Genomic DNA, 17,466 nt, shown 5'->3' with positions numbered 1-17,466 from the left:
TGATGCTGCTAGATTTGAGGCTTTGGTACATACCAGTACATGCTGAAGAAGTTTCTACTCTCCTTTTCCTACCTGAGGATGCCACTGAAAATAATGAAATTATATGTGATTAAAGGGAGTATTACCCTGTACTATGCGGAAGTTAGTTTGTACCTCCTCATACAATTTCAGAAATATATATATATATATATGCCACACACATATATATGTATGCATGCATGTATATGTATATTTACCAAAACAGAGCTCAGATCCATTATCCTGGTTTGATGACTACAGAGATGGTCAAACCACAGTGACTAGAATGCAGTGATTGTGTTCAACCAACATGGAAAAGATTTGTTATTTTGTTTCCTCATAGCCCTTAGGCAGCAAAAAAAAAAAAGAGAAAGAAAAGAAGAAGAAGCAACACTAATACAATAATAAAAGCAACATTTATATTTCAAGTTAATCATTTTTATGTGAGACATTAACTCCATAGAATAGTATCAAGTTCCTCAGCACTCTCCAGAGAGTTCAGATGTCTCTTGTAATAAAATAACAGAATCCTTGAAGAGGGCCTTTGCTATTGCAAGTGAGTCTTTTACTACATACGGCACAGAATCCCAAATGCGTCACATGAGTGACACCAGCGACACATTCTCTACATTATAGAAAGCATGTCTGTGGTAACACTAGCCAGAAGGGGGAAAAATTTAAATTAAATGGCCATCCACACCTGGAAATTCATTTCTCACGCACGACTTTTCATTTGGAAATCCATCAGCTGACTGTGAATTTCTGGAAGTCCCTATACCATGATTTCCCAGCAACCCCCAAATAAACCACAACAGAGACCCACAGAAGCCTCCATTTTTACACAATGAGTTTCTTCAGCCCTCCACGCCTCACCCCCACACCATTCCTTGTTATTTACCACGTTTTCCACATGTCTTTTATTTCATGCCTTTATTAATCCAAGTTCCCCCCCACCACCACCACACTCCAGCAGTAACAAAAGAAGCTGTATCAAATCAATGAATCAGAGCTGAGAACAAGGGACCAACCCCGCACGGCCTCGCGACCCACCGGGCACCACCCTTGCTGAGTGTAACCTGAAGTCTTATAACACTTTCTAGACAAGCCTGAAAGCAGAAACGAGGACTGGTTTGTCTCCCAAGTCAATGCTTAAAATGAAAAGGTTGGGACTGTTTACACTGGGGAAGAAAGGATGACAGACAGTAATCCTTCAGCAAGGATTACTGGGAGAAAGAAAGCAGGGTAGAAGTTCTGTTTTCACTTTCCAATGACAGAATTGAGTCAAGGAAGGAGGAGAAGGGGGGAGGTGGTGGCTGAGTGTCTAGGATAGACAGACATGCATAGCTTCGTGTGTTTGTCCTCTGGGCTCAGTTACACACACCTCACCATGGCTAAATTAAAAGGCCTGTGTTCTACTGACAGATTGGCAGCAACCAATCAATGTGGAATAGAAGATCCTAGGGACCACAAGCACCAGCTCTGCGTGATTTTCAAGGTAAATCTGGCCAGGCTTTTTTATTTCTTTGTCATGCAATCTTATTGTTATTATAAAAGTGATGTGCAGAGGGATTACATTTACATAAGTCACATAAAGAGTACATTTCTTTTTGGACAGTGTCACCTCACTCTCTCCCAGTGTTTGCCTCCCGACCCCACCCATAACTTGTACAGTGCATTTTCAACCGAGTGTTTAGTAAGTACCACTGCTGCATTTGTTTACCCTTCGGCCCTCCATTTTTGTGCCCTTCTCTTGCTCTCCTGAAAACAGATAAATGAACAGACAAGACAAAAGCAGCAGCAATGAAGAAAAACCTCCTTTCTCCATTTCCTGGAGTTCATTTCGATATATGTTATTTTATAGAATCAGATGCATGTAGGCATTGCACCTTTTTGTACCTCTCCTAAGAATAGGCTCCTTTGGCTGGGTGCAGGTGGCTCACACCTGTAATCCTAGCTACACAGGAGGCTGAGATCTGAGAATCACCGTTCAAAGCCTGCCCAGGCAGGAAAGTCTGTGAGACTCTTATCTCCAATAAACCACCAGAAAACTGGAAGTGGCACTGTGGCCCAAGTGGTAGAGTGCTCACCTTGAGCTGAAGAACTGAGGGACAGCGCCCAGGCCCAGAGTTCAAGCCCTACGACTGACAAAAAAAAAAGAATATGCTCCTTTGGTCTCTTTGTGTATGAATGCTAGAGACCTGTATAATTTATCATGATATTATGCCATTACAATAAAAATATATATTTAAAAAAGAAGAAAAGGAAAAAAGAAATGAAATGGAAAAACTTGGAAAAAATTATATTAAAGCTAAATAAGCCAGATCCAGAGAAACACAGATTGCAGGATTTCCCTCAATTGTGGTAGCTAAAATGTGCCTGTAAATCTACACTCTATATACCATAAAACACACTGGATGGCTAAAAAAAAAGGCTGGAGATTCTTCATACCTTTCAGTGGATGGCAAATTGAAATACTAAACCAACTCACCAAGAGGGAGAACTAGGAAAATGCCCCAGGAATCCTTAGCATGTGTCAGAGAGATAACTTGGACATCAGGCATGGAGCATCATTTGTCCCAGTGAATTTGCAATTGGTGACAAAACAAGCCCCAAGGCCTTAGGTCCTATGGCCCAGAAGTTTCTCTGGAAGAAGGATTCTCACTCCTGTAAAGTAAGGTAAAGCTTTCTACCCTTTTTAATCAGCTGGTCCTGGGTATGTGAATGTAATTGAGCTTGAGATGATTTCTTTATAGATATAGGTTAGAGAAGCAACAGATACATCCTAAGCCAAAGCTGCCCTGTGACCAGTACAAGGAGAATTTCCATTTGGATCTGGGTGAAGTGCTGATCAAGATTCAAGGCATCAAATCAACATTCAGGATGTGTGGAAAAATCCAAATAAGAAGCGCAGCAAAATAACTCGTGGTATAGAAGAACATGGGCACGAAATAAAAATTAAATTGATTTCTAGAAAATACAGAGATGCAATATTGCTTTCATTAAAGATTTGGGAGTTTGTAGACTGAAATTCATATTTATATGTTACCATATTCTCAGTATTTCATCTCTCTCTTTCTCTCTCTCCCCCCTCCCTCTCTCTGATACACACAGAGATTCCCTTATATCTTATCTCTGTTATTAGCCTTTGATTATTTTATGTGAACTCCCAAGTCTATAGTGATGTTTTGCTTTTTCCAGTCTTCAAGCTCAGTAGCTATATTGGGGATTATTTCCTATTTCTCTATGAAATGGGGAGCCACTTCATGAAGGGCCCATAATGGGTATGCGATTTAACATAAGGCACCCCTGATTGCAGAAATAAGTGCAAGCTGTAACTCTGGTCTCACTGGAATCAAGATATAACTGCTGTTTCTCCACATCACCCTGGGTGTTGCTGTGATTGTTCCATTCATTTGGAGTGTCAGTTCCTCTTTATACAAGCACAGCTAACACCTGTCCTCTTCAATCATATGTGATTGTTTGTGATCTTTTTAAATGCTTCTAGCTTGTTCAGTCTTCAAATGCTGTTTTCCACTGACCCAATTTTAATCAGTCAACTTGCAAACATTTGACAGGGTCACAGTCCATGATCAAAGCAGCCCTGTTATTCCCTTAGGGATCAGTTTTCCTTGAGAATTATTTTTATACCATTTGTAACTTTTATAATTCTACATGCTTGCATTTTAAGGAGTCATCTACATAAATAGAATATGGAACCATACACAAATATGTTTTGCTATTTTCAAATCTTATTATTTGGGGGGGAATTAATAGAGAAAGAGGATCTATGTCCGTTCGTTTCCAAGAAAACAAATTCTACACACGCGAAAATTCACATTGAGTGTGTTTCATACCCAATATGACATATTTTAGAAGTAAAAATGACCTGAATCTTTTCTTATGGGGGAAAGAAAGAGGAATGTTTTGAAGGCTTATAACTTGGCTCTCAACCATGCAACAAGTTTGAGTGGGCTTTGCTCTGTTGGTATTATCTCCAAGATGAAGGAATCGGTTGTGTGGGTTGAAGGATCCTCAGGCGATTCTTGTCTGAGCTGAAACATCTCCCTGACAGTTCACAGTCCCTGGAGTCGTGTGCCCTCTCTTCTCTGTGTTTTAATCTTCTCTACCCACATAGGAAGAGCAAATGACTGGGCACTTCCTGGGAGTAGCCTTTAACAAGTACCAACACCAATGAACCTGTAAGTATCTTATCTTTTCTCTCACTGGATGGAATAACTCAAGACATGTCATGTTGGCTACCAGAATCCCCTAATAGAATTAAACGCTTATTTCCAAATGGTCAGTTTCCTTGGTGAGTTTCCTCTTGTGAACATCATTTCCTTCTCTGTCGCTACTTTCCATACAGATGTTTCCCGACATCTTCTTAATAAACTGCTGTTTCCAAATTCTTGCCTTAGAGTCTTTTTGGGGGGGAAAGCTAATATATTCAGTCTCTCTCATGGGCCCAAAATTAAAACCTTAGGGGAATAGAAAGGTTGACCCAATTTGAACCATATGGCCATTTGTGGTCTAGTCTTCTGTAATTAGGGGAAATAGTCGTAGAATAATGCTGCTCAGATATCCTCATCATTGGCAGATATATGTGGAAGCAGTTCCCAGAGGAAGGGGTTGTGGGCAGAAAGGGACTCTAAACCTGGCCACCATTTACCAGTGCATTCAGCTTCCTTTATCCCAGACACTGCTAACTAAATCTTATCAAAATAAGTCTCTATGTTAAAAAACAGAATACCACACCTGAAAAACTGCCTTTACAGGATACATGAACTAATGCTCTTTGTAACTCAGAGAAAGAAAGAGCTACCAATGATTTAAGGCCTCTCTTGCTAGACACTTTGCATGCAACCTCTCATTTTTCCCCACAATTACACATTTTGGAATGTGAAAAAGGATCAGTAAAAGTCTCTGAACTGAGCATCTTTCCAACATCCAACGCATCTAAGTAAGGCACAATATTACTCCATACCACTAACCTCATTACAAGTTGTTATGAAGATCCATCTCTATTTGAAAGATCTTTCAAAAATAGAATCACACATGCAAATAACGGTATCTAGGTAGTTTGCATATCTGACTTCCATTGTTTTGTTGCAAATACACACTTTCAAATAGATCTGTAGAGAAATTTTCTGGGCTACTCACTCTGCCATTTTAGCCTAGAATTCTAGTTCAACCTAAAGGGCTACTCTGAAAGTGGTTCTACCAACACGTGACCTCCTTCAGAAATGTTTTACCATTAAAAGCTATGTGTTAAAAAATGACAATAGTTTCAGCAGGTTCTATTAATTGCCAATAATTCAGCAGGTGAGAAACTTCCTCAAGGTCTCTCTCAGTGTTTCCTGAAGCCCCCAATGGAAGCACTCTGTCAGCCACACTCACTGTGGCCCTCCAGTATTTCCCCTCCGGTTGCAACTGACCCTGGATGGATGGCAAGGGCAACTTACTGAAGGGGCCATGCATCCTCCTGGTGTATGGATGCCATCATCTTGAATAACCACACATGGAATAGTCAGGGAACAATCTGTTCTCTACCACCAGAGTATTATTGGATTGTGAACATAGCTAGGAGACTGTAGTCTTCTCGCTTTGTGCTACACATTCAGATGTCAGGAAGAAATAGCCCAATCCAGAACCCATTTCCAAGCAATTTCTGCCTTTCCTACTCTATCAAAACAAAAGCCCCAACTCCTATCCAAGAGCTCAGATAGAGGACAGACACCACAAGAAGCTCTTCACCAGGCTTTTGTCCTCTATGCAAGGAGTGTTGTTTCCATTTACTTATATGGAGGCAAATAAAGAGGGTGTGAAGACACTGTGATAAGGGTCCTTTCTATCATTTTGCCAGGTCAGTAATAGCAACAGTATTACAATGTAGTACAATTACAATTGCAATTGGAATTCCAGGTGATGGGGAGGAAGATCAACAGTGCATAGCATCAGGCTTGTATCTAAGCAATGCATACTACCCCATTGGACTGAACTCCTCAGTGGCATAGTAGAATGTGTGACAGGCCACTAAAAGCAAGAAACGCTGACTAAAATGTCCCAGATACACACTCAACGTATAGCTTACAAATAAGCCAGGCATCAACAGGCTTGCTCTATTATTGGCAGACAGCTCTGCCTGCTGGATGACATCATACATAAGAACTGGAATTCTGAGTGACATCAGTCTCTGTATACAGTACCAGCCATGTCACTTAAATAAGAGCGAGAAAGAGATTGGGAACAGGGCATGGTGATCCCAGTGGGCAGCTGCATGTATAAGGAACGCTCTGCTGCCCTGACCACAATCACTGCTGATTGGATGCAGGTTTAACTCCTTTATTCAACAAAAAAAAATATGGATTTAGAAAAGTACCCAAGAAGGTAGAATTTTGAAGACCAGACCCAGGGGGTCATGTAGGGAAGCTTACAAGAGAAGCGCTTTGATTTCTCCTATAGAAGACGTCATTTCTTATCCAGGAATATCCCCATCAGGACCCTCATGAAACTTTTCTTCATTGTGGGGTTAACAGGCTGTGCATCATTTGGTTCAGCTGCTGTTTGATCATGTAAGTCACTGAAATCCAGAGTCTGGAGTTCTTTTGATGGCCTAAAAGTTGATTGGTTGGATGGCAGAAGGCCACACAAAGAAGGAAACCTCAGAAAAGAGATTCGCAAGTGGTAGAATAACCTAAGTGGTGGCCAGTAACTGTGTGTAAGCAATCATAGCTGCAGATGTCTTTGTATTCTATTTATGGAGAGTATTTTACCATAGACAATGATCAGATAACTCGCATTAAATACAGCCGCAGAGGGCCTTTGCTCTCCCAGGGTGATGTCGACATCCCATCCTTTCTCCTTATTTCACATGGAAGCAAATATGCACATTTTGTGGAGCTTTCCTTCCAGCCTCATGAACATTCCAGTCAGGAGCTGTTCATGGCAGTGGACCTGTCTGCAGGTATTATTTCCAATTGTGTCAGTTATGTGTGTAAAGTTGCCAGAGGAAGATATAGCCTTTCACATGGTGCATCAGGTGTGACTGTGCTCCTACTTTCAATGGTCAGCACTCAGATCCTCGATGGGAGGCTCGCCATCATCTTCCTCCACAACACAGAATGCGCTGAAAGCCGTTAATCACCACGGATACAGCAGGAATGATCCAGGGATGGAACTTTTTGGATTATGCAGCTTATCTTGGGGAAGATCTCCTCAGAATACTGTATATTACCTACAGTCATCAACAAGGAGCCCTTAGTGGAAAATCTGGCATAAAACCAACATCCAGCTCTGTGTGTGTGTGTGTGTGTGTGTGTGTGTGTGTGTGTACCAGTCCCAGAGCTCGAACTCAGAATCTGGGTGCTTTCCTTGAGCTCTTTTGCTCAAGTGTAGCACTCTACCACTTGAGCCCAGTGCCACTTCTACCTTTCTAGTAGATAATTGGGGATAAGAGTCTCATGGTCGGGTGCCAGTGGCTCATGCCTATAATCCTAGCTACACAAGAGGCTGAGATATGAGGATTGCAGTTCTATATCAGCCCCAGCAGGAAAGTCTATGAGGTTCTAATTTCCAATTAACCAGCAAAAAGCTAGAAGTGGAGCTATGCCTGAAGTGGTAGGACATTAGCCTTGAAGACAAAATGTCAGGAACAGAACCCATGCCCTGAGTTCAAGCTGTAGGACTGGGTACACACACACAAAAGAGAATTAACAAAAAGAGTCTCACTTTGCTGCCTGGTCTGGCTTTGAACTGTGATCTTCAGAATCTCAGCCTCCTAAATAGCTAGGATCATAGGCATGAGCCACCAGCATTCAGCAACCCCCACCCCCAACCTTCTAAACTATCCTCCAAGGTATGTCTTCATAGAAAGAAAATCATGAAAAAGTGGTGAAACGGAGGTTTATATCTCTCGTTTGAAAACAAGTGACCTTTCTATGCATGCTCCTTGGAATACACTGAATTATTACCTTCCAAATGCACATAGAGACAGCCACCTCTTCATCCAGCAACCCACTAATTATTTTCCTTGGAAATATGGCTACTAATATTAACTTGGCTTCTCAAGGACCTACTCTATCTTCTAGTGGACACTCAATATCCTTGCTTCACTCTTCCCCACATTTCTCTCAACCCAGTCAACTAGACACTCATGGTTACAAATGCAGGAGGTGGGAATCTAATATTAGCTCTCAGCTACTTCTTTCTCATATATATATATATATATAATAGATAATATATTATATATATATACTATATAGTATATAATATATTAAAATATTATTATAAGATATTAAAATATAATAACATATGTATATAATATATATTTATATATACACACACAGAGAAAGAGATCTAGATAGGTATCATTAAGTAGTTATACAGAGGGGTTTCCATTCAACATGTTAATTTACGGGTACAATGCATCTTGATCGATGTTACTCCTTCTATCATTTTCCCCAACTCTCTCAATCCCACCCATCTTCTCAAATTACCTGGTTCCATGTTACATATTACATATTCCATGTTACATATGTTACAATGTTAAGGTAACAAAAATTGAGTATATGATACCAATGCCAATTTTATTATACCAATTTTATCTTAATTATATAACTCATTCTTTATGAAGAAAAAGAAAAAAATTTAGGGCTGACTTGCTATTAGAAATCTGGGCTCAAAAAGGTTAAGTGATTTGTCCCATGACACAGTACTAGGCACAGCTCAGATAGAAGTGAATCTCCAGCATGCGACTGCAGTCCTGGGGATACATTAGACTCCAGTGTACCAGTGCCAGGTTTTCAGATCATGAACTCTGTTCTAGTCAATTCTTCTGTCTTGTAATCAGGATATCAATCTATGTCAGGTGATGAGATCCCTGTCCAGGAACTAAAAAGGCATACCTTGTCCATGATAATGTTCTGTGTTCTGTTCTCCAGCATCTCCTCCTTAAAATAATTTTGGTAGAGTTGAAGAGCAGTTGCTGGTTACCAGCCAACTTAATGGGTTTCCAAGTGAGGAGGAAAACAAGAATATTCGCAGAAAAGACGAGTTGAAGTTACTACCCAGTCTTCTGTGTCATTATTCAACCTGGAAGGACAGACAATTTAGTTTGCCCCTCTCACAAGTCACTTGTATTATGGTAGAAACTTTGGTAGAATTGGGTGGCATTTCCAAAATATTCGAGACCAAAGCCTGACCATTTGTGCCCCCGACACTTCACAAGGAATGGTTGTGACTACTATTTCCCTCTATCCCACAAATGAAAAAATGAACTGAAAAAAAATCAAGAAATTAAAATAGTGAGTCTGAATGTATCCAGCCCAACTGGCATTAAAACATGGTTGAATGTCGCAGATCGGCTGTTCATCTTGTACTGTCCTGTTTTTCCCCACTTTGAGTCTGGAGGAAGTCGAGTTCATATCATTTGAAGTAAAGGTATGCCATGAATATGGCATATGTGAATAATATATCTGATTTAAGAACGGCGCCATAAATGGAGAAAGTAAACTGAACGTACGGGGAAATTCATAATTCTTACATCCCCTCTCAATCCCCCAAATTGTTTCCTTTGCTACAAAATAAAGCAGATTCACTCCTGGAACTTTGGGGGAATCTAGGAAAATTCAAGCATAAATGTGAGTCTGTGCTGTCTGTGGAAGCAGGTCACCTCCATTTTATTCCCTGTCGTGTGCACTTCTAACCTCATCCCAAACCTGCAGCCCTCTCCTGAAGGCATGGCCTTTGCCTAGGAAATCTGGCAAGCTAAGAAAACAGTGACTTCCCGCTAGCCTGGGTATAAAGTCTGAATCAGATACTACTCTCTTTTAAAACTCGGTTTTATATACACCTTGGACAACTCCTGGGATTCAACATTTCTTTTACACTTCACGTTTTTCTTCAACCTTCACAGATATCAGCAGAAACAGAGAAAACAGAGACCATGGGAGAAGTCACTATAACTCAGGATCTAGGGGCTAGGTGAAGGATGTTAGTCCCAACCCAGAGGAGTTCATAGAAATGATCCTGCCCCTCTGTGGGTACCCAGAGTAGAGAATCATGAATATTTATGAAGGAATATGTGGAGTGTTGGGAAACAAACTCAGCAGGGGCTATTCTACCCTAACATCTGGGGATGGTTTGGGTGTTAAAAATGAAGTTTTAAGGGACACCATTTAGATAAAAATCATATTTGAAGCAAATTATGCCTGTACTCCAAATAACACAGTGGAAGGCAATTTTGAGTTTTATATGCATTGCAAACATCTGCTTACTTTTAAACCTTACTCATCTTGTACCATAAAGTTGGATTTTGTTTCCCAAAAAAATCTCCCATATTTTTATGTTGGGGTGACCCAGCTATAGGGGTTTATGAAAATATTCAAAAGGAAAATAGCATATGTGTATGTATATGTCTATATACATATCATGAGCTTACTTTTCAAAAGTATCCATTTTAAAGAGGTACTGTGTCTGAATGCATAGATTCTGAAGTCAGACTCCCTGAGCCCAAATTACATCTCCATCACTCCCTATAGGCTGTGTGGCCTTAGGCAAGTTATATTTCACATTTCTGTGCTTGATTTTATATACTCCTCGCTTGATCAGCTTTCTGGAATTAGAAGTTTCCAATCTATAGAAATTCAGATTTTCAATCTGAAGAAATTATGTCAGAACAGTGCCTTCCTTCTTCTATGGCTGCTAAAGGAATGAAATGAGATTCTAACCCATCACAAGTACTCTAGCTGTACTAGCTTCCATCAGTGTTTATTAGTACTATTTTCCTTTAATTGGAATGCGTAGTTTTAGAGTGTGAATGGAAGCTATATGCTTACTTCAGAAAGGTTTTAAAAGGCATAATGGGCATAGTACCTGAATTAAACTCTATGTGCATCAGTATTTAAATGGAATTTCTCTAAAAGAAGCAAACAAATATTTTCTTGTGTGTGCCAGTCCTGGGGCTTGAACTCAGGGCCTGAGCAATGTTCCTATGCTTTTGAGCCCAAAGCTTGTATTCTACCACTTGAACCACAGCTCTCCTTCTAGCTTTTTTGGTGATAAATTGTCTATAAGAGTCTTATGGATTTTACTGCCTGAGCTGACGTCAAACTATGATCCTCAGATCATCAGGCTTACAGGCATGAGCCATCGGTTCCTGCAAACAACTAACTTTAAAACAAAGACAAACAACAATACAATAGCTTTGTCATCTGCTCTTGTCTAATCCTGAAATGAACCTGACCATTCTTCAGCAATAGAGAATCATGACTTCCAACCAAATCAAAATTGCCATTAATGGTTTAATGCCTGTGTTCTTTGTAAGACACACTTGTTTTCTATCAAAGGAGTTTGCTTCCTGTTAATTGTGAGGCTATTTTCTAAAGGGTTCTGCTTTGGCAAGCTAGCTCGGCCCTTGTTAATTACATTTCAGTTGCATGTATCCTTTTCCTGCTGCATTTTAAGACATCCTATTAGGAGCGCCTTGAATTTTAATTTACACCTTGTTAATTAAGCCACATTCTTTTGCAGACTGTGAACCTGAGTTCAGCCAATCTGAGCAGAGGGGCGGGGCCTGCTGGGTTAGGGTTTAAAAGGGAGCAGTATGCCTGCTCTACATACTTGCTTGCCAAGATTTTTGGTTTATGACACACCCTTCTGTAGAAGTATACCTTGCCTTGCCAAGACCCTTAAGCATTGATGTCTTTATTCCCACATGACACCTCCACCTCCACATTCCAAGCTATTTCAAATATCTTACTCCCTGTTGGGGAGGTGGGGGTTCATATGGTCTGGGACTCAACTGATTTCCTTCTCACTCCGGAGGGCTTCCAACTTCCTTTGCCTCTCTCGATTCTGAGTTTGTTTTTGTCTTATTCATTTATCCAGGAAGAATAAGAAGTAAATTAGAAATAAAGCCACGGATGGCTCCATTGAAGTTGTGGACTTACTATTGTTGGTGTAGTTTGTTCTTTCAGCTCTGTTAAATGTCCAAATGCTGTGTGGATGGTTACCAATCCCTCTTGCCAGGAAACACCTGAAAGAAGGCTCATCTGTGTCTGAATCCAGATTGACACACACGTGTGAAGAATTTTGTCTTGTCCAGGGAGAAAATAGCTTGTTCCCAATAGTTTATTTGCTTTATGAATCAGAGAGAAAATACAAGTGTGATCATGCCATCTTGCTGTTTAAACACTTCAGTAACTTCCCAATTCCTTTGAGACAGAGACTAAACTCCTAAAGGAGAGTTCATATTGTGGGATTCCTCACTGCTCTCCTCCACAGTATAGCAGCCCGGCCCTCCACTTGGCTCCTTGAACTCGCCAACATCCTTGCTGATGAGCGCAGCTAGAGATAGGCCCATGCCTGAAAAGCCAAGAGTCTGGAGCCCCTTCAATCGACACTTCCATTTTGTTGGATCTAAGCAAGGTGAACCCAACTTCCTGTCCATAAAAATTACTACCATAAACCACTTTATATGCAATTTTCTTTACCCAGTTAAAGCAAATTCTGGAAGATATTTTCATTTGTTCCCTAGTGGTTGCCTCTTTGGCTTTCTTTTGTCAATTCTTAAATAAGACAACTTTGTGGGTAGCGGGGGCACATGTGTGTGCTGGTACTGGTTGGAATTCAGGGCCTAGGTGCTCAAGGCTAGTGCTCTGCCATATGAGCCACAGCTCCACTTCTGGCTTTTTGGTAGTTAATTGAAGAGTCTCACATGGACTTTCCTGTCTTGGCTGGCTTTGAACCATGATCCTCAGATCTTAGCCTCCTGAGCATCTAGGAGTATAGGTGTGAGCTATCAACATTCAGCGGAACCAATATCTTTAGATGAAGGAGGATATATATTAAAATAGTCTCCATTTAGATCACCAAATGTTCTATACGAAGAAATACATTGCATTATGACATCCATCCTACCTTGTACATGAGGTGGATTGGGAATTTCAGATAAGGAAAACTGCTAATTTTAGACTTACTACATATTTTTGTAAGTACACGTTAAACACATTCAAGAGAAACTAACAGGTGATGGTCCCTCATTGTCAGGGCAGGGCCTACCTATGCTCAAGTCTTCAGGAAGATGGCCTATCTGCGCAGAAACCTAACCTCGTAGATGTCACCTGTTATAGTTAGTCTGAAAATGTAGCGTAGTTTGGTGCTATATGGAGCTGCCCATCTGTCTGTGCCAGATCTAGGCCTGCTTCTAACAGTACCACACTTTCCACCTCTGCTTCTGCATAAGTCCTCAGCTATCAAATCTGATTCTAAATGTCACCTCCCCCAAGACAAAACGACTCACCGTAAGGAACTAAGAGTGGCTGTACCACATCTATCAGGTCATAGAATATTATTCTATAACTATTACTTCTATGCTCTTGTATCTCTGATGACTTTCAAACAATGGCATTTTCTAACCTCGTGGGTCAGGTGGGTGTCCTGATGTGTTTACCCTTGCTAGTATGTGAGTAAATACAGTGCAGTCTTAGTGACATGATTCTATAAGGAAGCCTTTCCCTTTATAATCAACCAACCAGTTGAGGGCCATTTGAGGAAACAATATTAGGCTAGCTAATGTTTGAGAAGGGCTATAAGTAAAAGACATCACCAGCATCTAAATTCTAACAACTCCAGGGAAGAAAACTTCACAGACCACAATGGAGTACTTCTGGGATAGGACAGTCCCCTAGCAATCTTTTTTTCTTAGATCCCAGACCGAGACCGAAACTTGGTACCTGCCACTTTTGCTCATTGGCTAGTGCTCTACCAACTGGGCCACACATCCAGCCCCTCCCGCAGCAATCTTAATGTCTGTGAATGCCAGGATGGAAAGCCTGGAATGCTGATGACTCTGAGTCAAAAAGTGATTTAAAAGAGCTTAACTCTCTACATGGAAAGGCATTAGAAAGGCCACCTTCAACCTGTATTTCCTTTTTATATACACAAGTGATATGTGATTTGAAAGAACTATTCTATAGTAAATCTAAAATGAACTCTTTCTGCAAGGATAAAAGAAACTATCTAAATGATAAGACCATATGGGAATTTAATGTAATCAGCAGACCATTGTGTCCCTCGTGTTAAAACCCTATAACTATATATACAAAGGTATATCAGTCAGTGGCAGATCATATAAACAGCAATGTCCCATAATATTATATTGCCATCATAGTCTGTGTAAGAATATATTATGACATATATATCATGACAAAATTGTCTAATGATGCTTTTCTCAGAATGCATAGCCATCAAGAGATGCATAACTGTCTATAAAATAGTCATGTGACTTAAATGCATTTTATGAAGCATACCCTATTTTCATAGCTGCCTAAGATTTTTAACTCATTGTATCACAAATGTAATTCTAGTTGTGTGATGTTTGTTTTACTTTAGTTTTTGTTCAAGTTCGCTAACATTATGGAATGGTATCCAAAATAAAACAAGCCTTCAATAAATAGTTTTAATGAATAAATTAGTACATGAGTAAATATAAGAATGATTAGACTTATTCATGGGTGCCCACATTTCACCTGTGATCTTGAATATCCCTCTCTAACCTCCTGTAATGGAGCTGCAGTCTAAGTCTAAGCTGCACCTGTGTGTCTCTTGTGCAATACGATCTTTCTTTGAAAAAGAAAAATTGAATGCATCAAGGTGGGGCATGAATTCTCCAATCCAGTCCCAATCACTTGCATCCTCTGAATTAACAATTTACCACCACTGCCCCCAGGCTTTTGAGTTTAAGCAGTCTGCTCTGTATGGCAGACCATCTTGCAATCACATTCTTCAAATAGACAGAGGGATGGCTAGTGATTTGTGAAAAAGCTCCACCCCAGGCTGTGGCTGCATCTATGAAACATTTATTGGAGCAAACTGTGGGATACTAGACTCACCAGCTTGCTCAGTTACTGCACTAATAATTTCTCCTGTGGCCTGCAGCGTCTGTCTGTAATCCTTGCTTCTGTCCACAGGTGGCAGTGGTCTTTCACTATTGCAAAAGCCCCCCAAAGCCACTAGACCTCTGAGTGGTGGGCCTAGGGAGAGAATACCTGTGTTGAGACAGCTGACTTTATCATCCCACCTCTCACTCATTGTTTCTATGTGTAGAATTCAGAGAGCGAAGCAACTCAGCCCACTATAGTATCATACACCTCATTTGCATCATTGAAAAATAAAGGTAATTTGCAACTGAAAAGGTAACGTTCCCATGTGCTTTAAAACAATGTTTACCTTCAAAGAAGAAAAAATTGATCTTGCTATTCATCTTAAAGTTTTCTTTAGTATTATTCCTCATATGTTATAGTATATCTTAAGTTTGAGGTCTCGGTAGTTTTATAATGAATCATAAAAATAAGAGGTTTTAAAGAAAACATATATTTTCTTAGGCATCTGCATTTTAACATCATTCTATACATATATATATATATATATATATATGGGTGGATGGATATATGTGTGTATGTATGTACGTATGCATGTGTGGAAGAGCATGATAGAAATCTCAGTTTTAAAGGGATTGAAATTAAGCAATATTTCAGTTCTAGTGATTCGTTACCAGTTTTTACAGGTGACAGCATTTGACAGATGTAAACTCTAAAAAAGATAAAGGATTCTGCTTTATCTCTTTCTGTGTAAATCTAGGCTACCAATATGATGTTTTTAACTCCACCTCAAATGTGTTCTGGTCTGCTTAAGAACAGACTCACAAGCATAAATATTCCTCAGTGACACAAAACAGTGCTTTAAATGGTTTGTCTGTTAGACTCTGAGTCTGCTGGTAGCAAGGAATAAGTCACAGTAGATCAATTTGAATGGACTAACTTCTCCAGAGGAAAGTTAGTACCATTGTATAGATGATCATTAGCAATGGCACTGACTGGGATTGCTTTAAAACAAATCTTTCCTCACAAGAGGAAAAGAAAAGTGGTTATGTAGTACGTACAGAGTCAGCAACTCGATCTTTTTGCTGTCAGAAACTTAAGGAATTCTCCAGGAAAGTATAGCCTATTAAAAAAGAACATATTCTTGAATAAATGACACCTGTCTTGAATTGAAAAGTCATCTGCAAAGATTGTTCCTCCTTTCCTTGATGGGGTCTCCATGGCTTCCCTTAGACTTTAAAAGAAAGGGGAAACACAAGTTGATAAAAAATCAATGTTAGCAATTTCCTTTTTCTGTACTATGAGAGGTTTGGTTCTTCTTCATTCTCACTCAGTAACAGAGTATGGCTTCTCTTACTTTGGGTGCATTCATTTCCCCCTGCATTTTGCTCACGTCTCGTTCCCTAGTCTCCACTCTCCTATGACTGTACAGCCTCATGCAAGCTCTGAGTTGTGTGCAGAATCTCCCATTTAGAGTCCTCCCTACAGCTCTTTGTGCTTTTGATCACCAAACTTAACCATCTCTGCCCAAAGCGAATTGAGGAGGACCAGTTTCCATGATCAATCGATTCAAAATGCATTTTGCCTACCACTGCTTCAAGACAAATAGACATGAGAAATAATGCACCAAGTAGGTTTTCTAACATTGGAAACCACCACCCTGGGGATGTCTGATTTGAGTGTCACAATCTACAGAACACTCATCAGTCCACATCATGTGGAGAAACCGGAAAAGTGTGATTTCCTCAAACTTCTTCCTAATATCAATGCCTTCAGGATCCCAACTGAGTCAACACGTAATGAGATGAAAAAGAAATCTTGCCACACAGTCACTACCATATGATTTGGAAGCAACACCCAAGTCCTCGAGAAAGCAGGACTATTTATATTTGTTACAACATCCCTAAAATTCTAGCACTTTACATACATTGTCTCAATGGATTCTTAAAAATTCTTAAAAGTTTTATCAGTCCCACTTCACATAGAAGGCAATTGAAATTCGAAGAGGTTCGTGTCTCACCTGATGAATCCTTTACCTCACATCTGCGTCTTTTAGTCTATTCAACTCTCCATTTCAAATGTCCTCTTTACCTGCTTGATTGCTTCAATATGATCATTTAAAATAATATTTACTTGGGAAATGGTAATCCCAGAACCTAAGAAAGAAGGGAAACTATGAAATGTATTCCCTCTATTTTTTTAAGAATCTTGGTGGGGTGAAGAGGAACTTGATTCCAATTGTGGCTCTCAATATGGTAATCACTTTTATAATAAATATCATTTCTTTCAATTCAATGACCAGCATCCCTAAGTTCATGGAAAAGGGGACTCTTTCCAGAATATATTGATTGATTACAACACCAATAATGCAAGTTGTACAGATGTGATCTTTGGATTCTTAAACAATTACAGATATTTAAGAGCGAGTATAAGCTTCTCACCAAAGTCCGTGTTTATTTAGGGGATTACTTTATCTTGGTATCTGTAACAAATAAATAAAGGCAAAGATACTCATTATCCCCAGAGAAATTTCAGGTTGTATAGTATTGCAGCATAGCTGGAAATTCTT

The 17,466-nt window shown here is 39.8% G+C and overlaps 1 pseudogene; it reads left to right on the top strand.

Annotated features, from left to right (window-relative positions):
* Positions 1-1,405: 1,405 nt before the first annotated feature.
* LOC105987212 overlaps positions 1,406-17,466 on the top strand; it is an 83,601-nt pseudogene continuing 67,540 nt past the window's right edge.

Source organism: Dipodomys ordii, unplaced genomic scaffold (genome assembly GCF_000151885.1).
Source record: "Dipodomys ordii isolate 6190 unplaced genomic scaffold, Dord_2.0 Scaffold40, whole genome shotgun sequence".
NCBI lineage: Eukaryota > Metazoa > Chordata > Mammalia > Rodentia > Heteromyidae > Dipodomys > Dipodomys ordii.
The sequence above is the reverse complement of the archived record's forward strand: the minus strand, read 5'-3'. Positions and strand labels throughout refer to the sequence as shown.